Here is a 10318-nt window from a genome sequence, read left to right as displayed (position 1 = left end):
CTACGAGCTTTCCACTTCTCCTGCTGCCCCTTGAAGAGGCCTAATGGTGGTAGTAAGTGCTATAGAGGAAACATACATGCATAATTACAATTGCTGGTGAGGCTCATGGGTGCCACTGCGCGTGGCGAGAAGTGGACGGCAAGGCCTACTAGAGTTCAGAGCATAATGAATGCAAATACCTAATTGGTGGCACCTATGGATTTGGAAAAGCAGGGAAGACCTAAGATGGGCAGGGCAGTCCACGCCCTGTAAAGCTTCTCAGTAAGATTGCTTACTTGGTGTCCAGCCCAAGTAAACACATTGACCTTAAATAGTGGCGGTCGCTTTAAAAGATTAAAAAAAGAAGATGAAAACTCAGGCTTGTCTGCCAACAACACCCTCAGACCCTCAGAACAAACACGTTTGGAAAATTCAAGGAAATTGCGGTGAGGGTTAGTTGCGCATGTATGTGATGTCCTGCAACCAAAAGGTGAGGTGGTGGTGGTGGGGGGGGGCGGATTGGGGTGGGTGTGTGTGTGTGTATCGACACTGTTGAACCCACGTCTACCAAATTTTGCATGGATTTCTCTTTTGTCTGGGGAAAGATTGTCGTCTATGTTTCGATGCAAAAAAGTTACTGCGTAAACACCCTCATTTACTGATGCTCACCCAATTCACTACAGGAGGTACTAGAAGGAGGCACAATTTTGGAAAACTATCTGAAGCAAAATGTTTGATGTGTTGGTTATTCCTTTGAAATGTATTACTGCTGTATACAGTTCGAAAGGGTTTATTAAAGCATTTTTAAAGGGATTAAACAAAATATTTGACATTTTCTTATCACGCCACTCCAAATATTGGAAATGGCAAGGCTACAGTTTACTTAAGTTCATTCACAAGAAGAGAGAACCATCAATCTTTCTTGGACAATTTCTCAATGTGCTGAAGCCATTAAGTGACAAACATGCTGCACAAAAAACAAACATCACTTGCAAAAGCTCCATCTGATACTTGCCGACAAGGAGGACAAGAGCAACATCCTCCAGGGCACATGAGACACCACCCGATCAGGACACGGGCAACACCGGGTACCCCAGCTAGTATACATATCCAAATGACAGACTTTACAGGAACCGCCTGAAAGTTGTCCAAACAGTGTCCACACCAAAATCCTACTGCTTGAGGTTCGCCAGGGACTAAATGTCACTATCTCCCATGAATGACTCCACTACTGGCCTTACTAAGAACAGTCACCCAGAACATCAGTGCAATCTAAAGTGATGCCTTTCATGCTGAAACATGCAGTACGTTGACCGTGCTAACTGATTGTTACGACCAAAATAATTGATTGCAATAGGTTAAATGGTTAGGAACAGGCTAACATGATACACTAGTCTGTGGTAATATTTACTCAGCAACACTGGTCAAAACTATTATCTGCTTAGTGAACTAACTCATCACCAGTGCCATGGAAGTGGTTTAAAGCGGAATTGATATGTAGTTTGGAAAAGAAGCAGCATGAAAGAAATTGCGTCGTTTTATTGAAGGAGAAAATGTTAGAAGGCTTTGCATGGTGAAATACTGAAATCACCAAAAAGGCCTTGGCACTGGGGGGGAAAACCCATGGCAGTTATTTTGGACATTTCCTTTGATTGGAGGTCAACTGCCAGCTCCGCCCCCTTAACCCCGCCTCCTCGGGCACCGACCTCCCAAACTCTGCCCCCACCCCGGCCCTTGTGGGATTCCCCCCCCCCCATTTTTTTCCATTTCCACCATTGCATATAACGGAACTGCTGCATTCATTTTAATAATACACACGTCTGTAATATCTATACAAAATAACCGGCCTAAAAATGATTACACGGGTGTAGTTGTGATAACTCCATTTACGTGCAGTAGAAAATGCCATAATTAGACAACTGTATTAAGGTATTCCAGGTGGATTGTGATATCACAATACATGCTGCCAGAGCCCACACACAGCCAGCGGCATGTCTGGCCCGCGCCCCCACCCCCCGCCCCCACTGATTCATTGCAAAGCTGGTGCTCAGCTGCCGAGGGTTGTTCGTGCACAGGGGGCGGGTGGGGGAGCTCTTATTAGCGAAGGGGAAGGGTTTGGTAAAAAAAAAAAAGAATGGAGAAAGGAAAGCGTAATGAGAACGCTTCAAGTAAAGGGGAAATACATGCTGGAACAAGAGCAGAGCTTTAAACGTGGCCCAGGTAAGTGGAGGAGAGGAAAAAATGAACAACGAAAGAGGACTGCTGATTGAGAGAAAGAGAGGTCAAAAGGACATAAAAGGCAACATTCAGAAAACCAAGGCAGCGCGAAAAGCTAAGAGCAGACAGTGAAGGGCAGGCTGCACAAAAAAACATTAAGTGGCGAAAAAAAGAGTGGAAGAAAAAACAGCGAGAGGAGATGAACGGAAAGATAACACGCATTGGCAAAGCCAGCGGTTTGGGCTTTTGTTTAGGTATGTGACAGGCATTTGCTAGGCACGACTTGGCCATAAGATTGCAAAAGCTGGCCAATGGTGTGATTACCTGGACGTATGACAGCAGTGCTTGACAAGTGTCGATCTAACACCTATACACAAGTCCCCACTGCTGGCGTCGCCATGATAATCAAGTGGCTGAAGGCACACTTGGTTACGCCATCTAGGGCCGCAAGTAAGCCATCCGCTTTCTAGCAGACTGCTTAGAAAAAACGATGGCAGGCTAACGTTTGATCGTTTGATGCTACTGCTTATAGAGGGCTCAAAGGGATGCCAGGAACCCTGCTGGTGTTTTGGGCAGGTAGTAGGTGGGAATGGCCATAGGGATTAGCATGGCCCAGGGCAGTTAATGGGTGGGCAAATAACCAAAAACCCACACGTTGTGTGTCCCTCCTCTCATGTCATCTCCCTACTACCTGGACTCCAAGGCAATAGTTTCTGCTTATATGTTGCGCCCCCTCATAGCCGAAACTACAAATGGCAAAGGAGTGCTAGAAAAAGAGATCCAAAAAAGAACATTATTAAAAGGAGAAAGAAAACACTAGACAATGACTAAACGCATGAAATATAATTAGAAGATGGTTTGCAGGGGTGGCATTCAAGTATTATAAATCATTTTTAAAAAACTTGACTTCATGTAAAAAGGATATTGTAAGTCACCTCAGTGATTACAGTGATGTCAGAGAATTCCCACGTGAGCTGCAATATCCTTGCACCGTACAGCTGTGGGAACTTTATACCAGATGAACCCTACTCTGGCTTTCTGTTAGGATCCCCTGCTAAGTTTCTATGTAGCATTTGATGACCCTGCGTACCGCACTGCTGCAGATAAACAACAATTAGCATCTATTACTGGAGGCCTCTGCCACAGCAGAAGATCAGGCTCCCGAAAGCAGACGACTTCTTGCAGGAGCAGGGGAAAGAACAGTGGTCGAAAACTGGCAATTCGATTATTAAGGCCTGCAACACTTCACCCATAATATCTCAAGGAGAAATCCAAGGATTTCTGCAGATCTTGCAGCAGCTATAGATCATTTTCCTCGCATGTACAAAGAGAGGGTACGTTTAGGTATCCCGCTAATCTGGCTCTGCAGTTATACATGGAAATCCCAGAACCATTTGTTCACAAACGAATGTATGACTCGGGTTCCCATTTTACTTGTAATTTGTTAACGTAAAATGAATTGAAGGTAAGCAAGAAAGAGCAGATACCCTATTAAATCATAGGGAATGGTGAGGGAAAACAGTATAGGCGAGTTTCAAAAAGCATTCGTAAATAAAGTGAGGCTAGCTCTCTCCAGGGAAGGTCTTTCCACGATAAGCGAGGCAGCGATCTCCAGGGGAGGTCTTTCCACGATAAGTGAGGCAGCGATCTCCAGGGGAGGTCCTTCCACGATAAGCGAAGCAGCAATCTCCAGGGGTCAGTCATTCTACGATAAGCGAGGCAGCGATCTCCAGGGGACGGTCCTTCCACGATAAGCGAGGCAGCGATCTCCAGGGGAGGTCCTTCCACGTTAAGCTAGGCGGCGATCTCCAGGGGGAGTGCATGCCAGAACTCAGGGGCCTGGACATGGAATCTTCTCTGACCTCTTAGTTTATCATAAGAATATTTTTTTTAAAGCTGATCAGAATGCGGTTTTAGGCATGTAAAGCAAGGTTTGCTTGACAGGTAAGGTGGGTACAAGGTATGTAGACATTTAGTGGCGTACACCCGTGCAATGTTTTCATTCTTAAATCTAAAAACAATCAACAGTGCCACCTCAGAAAACAGCAAGAAATGTACTCAAAAATCTGTTGTGTATAAGGTGAGTCATTTAGCCCAATACACTTATTCGTATTTACATTATCTTGAAACATGACCGAGGGTGAATGAGGCATTTAAATACATTATTTCAAGTAACATCCTGTCTGAAACTCAGAGTTCTTGCTCCAATCTTTACAACAGAAGTCAATAATGTGTGCGTGTTCTTTGTACAGACCTTTCCCTTGCTTACGCTCTGGTTTATCCTTTTCTGTTGCTCTTTCGTTTTCACTTTTAATATTTCATATTATCTTCCTTTTACAGTTTCTTTTTTGTTGTGTTTCTATTGTCCACCAACATTGGCAATCGCAAAGGGCAAGAGCACTAGCTGGCAGAAATCAGCAATATTTTCCATGTTTGACATAGCCAGACTTGAAAAACAGAATTATCTTACATAGACCTCTTCGCTCGGATCCAGACGTCAGAAACTCAAATGCTGACCTGAAGGATCTCGAACCTTCGAGTGGGGTACAATAAGCATTCACAGGATCTCTGCCTGCTCTGGATCCCAAAGCATATATTCCCTCACCATCCAAGTGATTCTCAACTTAGCTGGACGCAGCAACCAGCCTGAACCTACTTTGCTATAAACCTTTTCTTAATCTCGTTCAGTTCCCCCCCACCCTCCTCCTCACAGTCTCCGGAGGCAGGATTCTATGTCCCCCAAACTGCAGTCCTCCCTTTGATTTCCCCACAGCACAGCACAGCACCCTCTGTCTGTCTCTCGTGTCCGATACTCTGAAGGAGGATGGAACCTCCCAGTGGAGAGGGCATGTGCATGGTGTGATGAAGTCACATCACTGGAGGCTAGGGGGCGCAGCTGGGATAACCCTGAGTGGCGGGTACCACCACTAGCTCCATGATGCATGCCCCAGACGTGGTGCATGGCAGGTTGTACAGGTCCTCCAGTCCATCCCTAGCCTCATGCATAGAACCTGTCATAGTGACATGGATACCCTTTGGCCACCCGGGAGGAAGTTGCACAATGAGAAACCGAAAGAGAGTTGGAAAATGATACATGCAGTCTGTGGAGCTACTATTGTAGGTGTCGGAGGATCCAGGTCTAACAATTATGGGAGCTGGTTTAATGAAAAACGAAAACTTGCAAGTAATATATGCACAATTAGTAGCCTGCCCCACAGTCATAGGGTCCCAAATGTACCATTACCCCAAAGTCTTACCTGTTTGTGAAAGGAATGAGGTGTATACTGTGAGGAATCGGGGGAATTAGTCCCTTCTCCCCAAAGGATAGCCCACCCCTGTGAGGCTAGGGAGGTGAGCCCGCTCCGCAACACCCTCCCTAGGTGTCGAGGCAAGTGAGACCTCCCCGGGAGAGACTACCCCTTTGGGGACAAGGAACCCCGTTCCTGTGAGGATCTCCTTGAGCCAGTTCCCATTGTGGCAGATATGGGACTATCAGAAATGCAGAACACTATTGAAGCCAGAGATTGGACAAGAATCAAAACTGAAATAGACATCTGCAAGCAAGAAAGAGAAGTTGTCTCTTTAAGGAGAGACCTCCATATAACTAAAATGAGTAGACTGATGACAGAGGAGCAGCAGACGGTGAGGCGAAGTGAAGCCAAGAGAGAGGGCGGAGAGCGCAAGCAGAGGTAGCCCTATGGGGATGTGACACCTGCAAGAGATGGAGCTGAGGAGAGCCGCAGAGCACCTAACTTTCAGAAGTGGTCTGAACACGAAAGTCAGATGCTGGAAGCCCAGTGTTTACAAGCACTGAGGATAGAGGGAGACAGGAATCCGAATGCCAGTAGTGGCATGACCACGAAACATCATGGTGGGCATTGCGCCCATTCAACAACGCCCGAACCACTATGCCGAGGAGACAGAGAGATGTCCGCTTTCCCGCAGCCATACCTGGTCCCAGGGAGAGAGAGGACCAAGAGTGTGATACTGACTGAGTGAAAAAGACAGAGAACAAGAGTGAACAAAGCGGTCCTTAGCAACTATAGGCGTAGGAGACGTTCCTCTGGAGAGTCAGAGGTAACGGCGAGAACGGGAGAACCGGGAGGCTGTCAGGGAATCGTTCTAAAGCATGAGAAACATGTCCCAGTGAAACTGACCAGACTGAATTTAAAGTTGATAAAGTGGAACTGTATACACGTGGGAAACGGATTCCCAAATAATCCTGAAGGACATATAATTTGGAAAGGAACATAAATATTGTGGGAAGAGGGGAAAGTACCCCATAAATCATGAAGTGAAGAGTGGAGAATATCAGCACGAGACTTTCATGAATTTCAAGAGAAGGCAAGTGAACCACTTAAGGGAAAAGATATTCAGAGTCAGCGACACAAGGAAAGGAAGAACCAGAAGAACCAAGACAGCACATTCCAACTAAGAAGTTATATGTTACATAACTCAAAAGGGGATAACAACCTGAGCCTGAGAAGAAGGAAGAGATTAGAAGGAGGGTATTGGAAAAACATGCCTGAAGAGGGAGGACGACACAAAGAAATTGTGAAAGAGTAGCAAGAACTGATAAAGAAAGTGACGAGACTGTAAGAACAGTCTACTAACACGGAATACTGAAGAGAAGGCGAAGCATTGACATAACATAACCAGGAGGAGGAAGACATCCTCCTGATCTTATTTAAGTTGGTTAGAGAGTCAGCTAGAACTAGTTTTTGGACAGCCGATTTATTTTACTCTAAACTTTCTGACGACTGATGAGCAACTATATTATTTATTTAGGCAGAGAACACCCACATAGCAATAGGGAATGATAGGCCTTATTCTTATCATTTAGTAAACAACTTGTAGAAATGCCATCACAGTGTCTGCATCTTTGTTCTGACCCGCCACAAAACCTACAGGCAAGAGTGACTGAAGTAGTCTGCAATATGAATTCAAGATGAATGGGAGAAATGTAAAATAACCTCGAATAGCGGAGCCAGCTGCAGTCTGCTAGGGCACTACTGTCACCTGTCAAATCTGTAGTCAATAGGTCAAGCACCCAATCATAATGCAAGCTCACACGCTGTGATGAATACAATGGAGAAGGCAGGTCTGTTCAGAGGCGGCAATCTGAAAGTGGTATCACTTTCAGTGGTTAAAAACCATTTTAATCTTCATAAATTTGAATACATAAACATAGACAAATTGACACAACGGTTATTTGTTAAAAAACCAAAGTGTAGGTTGAAAAATCAAAAAACTCAAATACAATTAGAAGTTCAAAACTGCCACTTTAGTGGCTAGGGTGTAATCAAAAACAGTTCTTGAGAAAATATTATTTGCCTACGGTTAATCATTTCTTTTTACCAACCATAGGTTCTGCATACCACTTAGTCAATGATTGCATCAATTTTGTGACTGTATTTACATTACACAGTGTAACATCTCGACATGTTTCAGTTCGTAATGGTATTAATTCCAGAACATTCATCAGGAGTACAACCCTGGTATTTGTACACAAGTCTGGCATGTGTTAATGTATAGGCGGAGGGAATTTCTGTGCAGTGATGTCCACCCTTGCGTAGGATTGCGAGAGGGCGACCTTGTTCAGTGTAACAAAAGGGAGGCGCTCATGGCGTTCTTCCTGGGGCCTAGTGCTGCTAGGTGGTTAGTAGGGATCGCAGTAGGGACCCTGGCGGCGTTCCTTCAGGTCACAGCTGGTTAGGTAGTTAAGGCGTTTTGGGTTAATCGTTATGTCCAAAGCCAAGCTCACGCTGGGATAAACAGAGAAAAATCTGAGGCAGGTGTGGGAGTCAGGAGTACAGAGAGCAAGTTTAGAGCGTGGCTGAAGTGGCAAGGATGAAACGAGGGAGATTAGATGAGGTGGAAGCAGGAAAAGCAGAGATTCTGGAGGGAGAGATTAAACCGGAGATAGATAAGAGAAAATTGTACAGTGGAGGAGAAAGAGCTTAGAGCAAAGGCACAGGAGGGAAGAAAGTTGGCGTAGGAGAGCTGAGGTGGAACAAAGAGAAGAGTAGGGAGAGAGTGGAGCTGAGGAAAATGCAGAGGAGGGGGAAGAGGAAATTAGAAGGAAAGAGAAGAGTGGAGGGGAAGGCATGGGTGGCTAAGAAAGGGAAAGGAGTGAATGAGGGAGAATACACAAAGCAAAGAACAGACATTGGGACAGGAAGATAAAGAAAAGGAGAGTGGATGAGAGTTAAGAACAGGTACGGGGAGCATGGCAGAGTAGTCTGAAGGTAGAATGTGTTCAGTGCAGAAAAGAAGCCATAGGAAAAGGGAAGAGAAGTAGTGAAGAGAGGAAGGAGAGAAGGAGAAGGAAGGTGAGATTAGAAAGCAAAGAGAAAATCCCAAAGCCTTTGGCCATGAGAAGAGTTATAAAGTGGTGCAGAGACACTGTGATAAGATTGGAGGACTGGAGAATAAGCATCTGAGCATAACGCATCACCCAGGCTCTGAGCGTTGGATGTGTTCCTGGAACCTCCTCCCTGCCTCTTTCTCACTTATATCTCAAATGCTATAGTTTAAAATGCAAACACCTCACAAACGAAGCAGAAACGATGGCATAATTTACTGCAGGTCTGAATACCTTATTGGTGTGTCCTCGTGTTCAGCAAAAAGTAAGTATAAAAGGCTACAAAAGTTATTCACAATTACTGCCCCTGGACTCTTCTAAAATGGCCGCCACCGCTGTGATGCGACCAGCAGGCACCCCGCCTGCCCGTTACCTTGTCTGCTCCGATTGGCTGCCTGATGCTTCTTTACTGGCTACAACATCAAGCTGTGAGGCACAGCCGGCCACTTGTCGAGGATGTCTGCAGGCGATGCAGCGATGGCACAGAACCATCTGCTCTTCAGACCTCATCACTCTGCCAGCCCGACCCTTCTACAAGCTCAGGTAAGCCCTATGTGCCTCTCGCAATGCGTGCTCAGGCTTACCCTACTTTGGATGTCTCTCTTGACCTACTTGGTACAGACGCTGCACCCTCGGAACCCGGAACCATGTAACTTGCGATACCCCATAACACCTCTGCTCACATACACCACTCAGCATGCATGTAACCTGTTGGACTTAACATGCTGCCATAACTTTATTTCCTGATTTGACATGGCGCAGCCTTGCACTGTCTGTGCTTGTATCCTACCGGGAACCAGGAGACTCGTAATTGACACCCGAGGGTCTGGGCATTGCTATAAAGGCAAAATAAAATCTGACTGTACTTATAACTGCATATCTAATGTAGCCCCCGCAACATGAGGTGCGCTTTGCCAGTCTATGCACCTACCTGATTTGTTGCACCAATCTGACTGTACCATAGCTATATATCTGATGTAGCCCAACCCCGCACCATGAGGCGCTGCTTTGCCAGTCTATGCAACTACCTGATTTGTCACACCATTCTCACTGTACCTATAACCATATATCTGATGTATATCCCTCGCACCATGAGGCGCACGTTTGCCAGTCTATGCACCTACCTGATTTGTCTCACCAATCTCACTGTACCTATAACTGTATATCTGATGTAGCCTCTCGCACCATGAGGGGCGGCTTTGCCAGTCTATGCACCTACCTGATTTGTCTCACCAATCTGACTGTACCTATAACATTTAAGAAATAATTCTTATCTGCACTTACTGTAACTAGTGCCCTGATGCCTGGGGGTTTGGTGTGCTGCTATAAATGCCAAATATAAATAAAATAAAAAATAAAATAAGTAGCCATTGGGAAAAAGTAGGAATAGAAGTCTGTAAACGCTGAAATCCAACATCAGCTAAACAGTCTGATGCCTGACCCCAATCAATATGACCCAAGGCAGAATAAGTAAAGTTAACAGTTATTCTGAAAATCTAGGTGGGCCAATGTGACATCCTAATTAGTGCAAGTCAAGAAAGAGTTTACACAAAATCATGAAAGAAGTGCAGGGCACTACAAACCCCAGAGACTGTAAGATTGTTTTTCCACGAAAGAGGCAGACCTGCTTGGGGAGAGAGGGAAGGACTGAGAACCACTGTCGTAGGGAAACCCTGACCAAGTTGTACTCAGTTTGAAGATCCCACTTGTGGCGAACCAGAAGAAGGAGTCAAACTTGAGGCTTCATTTCAAGGGTGT

The 10318-nt window shown here is 45.4% G+C and overlaps 2 protein-coding genes across 4 annotated transcripts in view; one reads left to right on the top strand and one right to left on the bottom strand.

Moving 5' to 3' along the window:
• Window positions 1-10318, bottom strand: part of STRADB (STE20 related adaptor beta) — a 189205-nt gene that overhangs the window by 103375 nt on the left and 75512 nt on the right. The gene's annotated exons all lie outside the window — the stretch shown is intronic.
• TRAK2 (trafficking kinesin protein 2) overlaps window positions 2110-10318 on the top strand; it is a 522775-nt gene continuing 514566 nt past the window's right edge. Inside the window, exon 1 of the mRNA XM_069615471.1 lies at window positions 2110-2199. The gene's annotated coding sequence lies outside the window, so the exon portion shown is untranslated. The remainder of the gene's footprint in view (window positions 2200-10318) is intronic.

Source organism: Ambystoma mexicanum, chromosome 9 (genome assembly GCF_040938575.1).
Source record: "Ambystoma mexicanum isolate Mex_15411 chromosome 9, UKY_AmexF1_1, whole genome shotgun sequence".
Lineage (NCBI taxonomy): Eukaryota > Metazoa > Chordata > Amphibia > Caudata > Ambystomatidae > Ambystoma > Ambystoma mexicanum.
The sequence above is the reverse complement of the archived record's forward strand: the minus strand, read 5'-3'. Positions and strand labels throughout refer to the sequence as shown.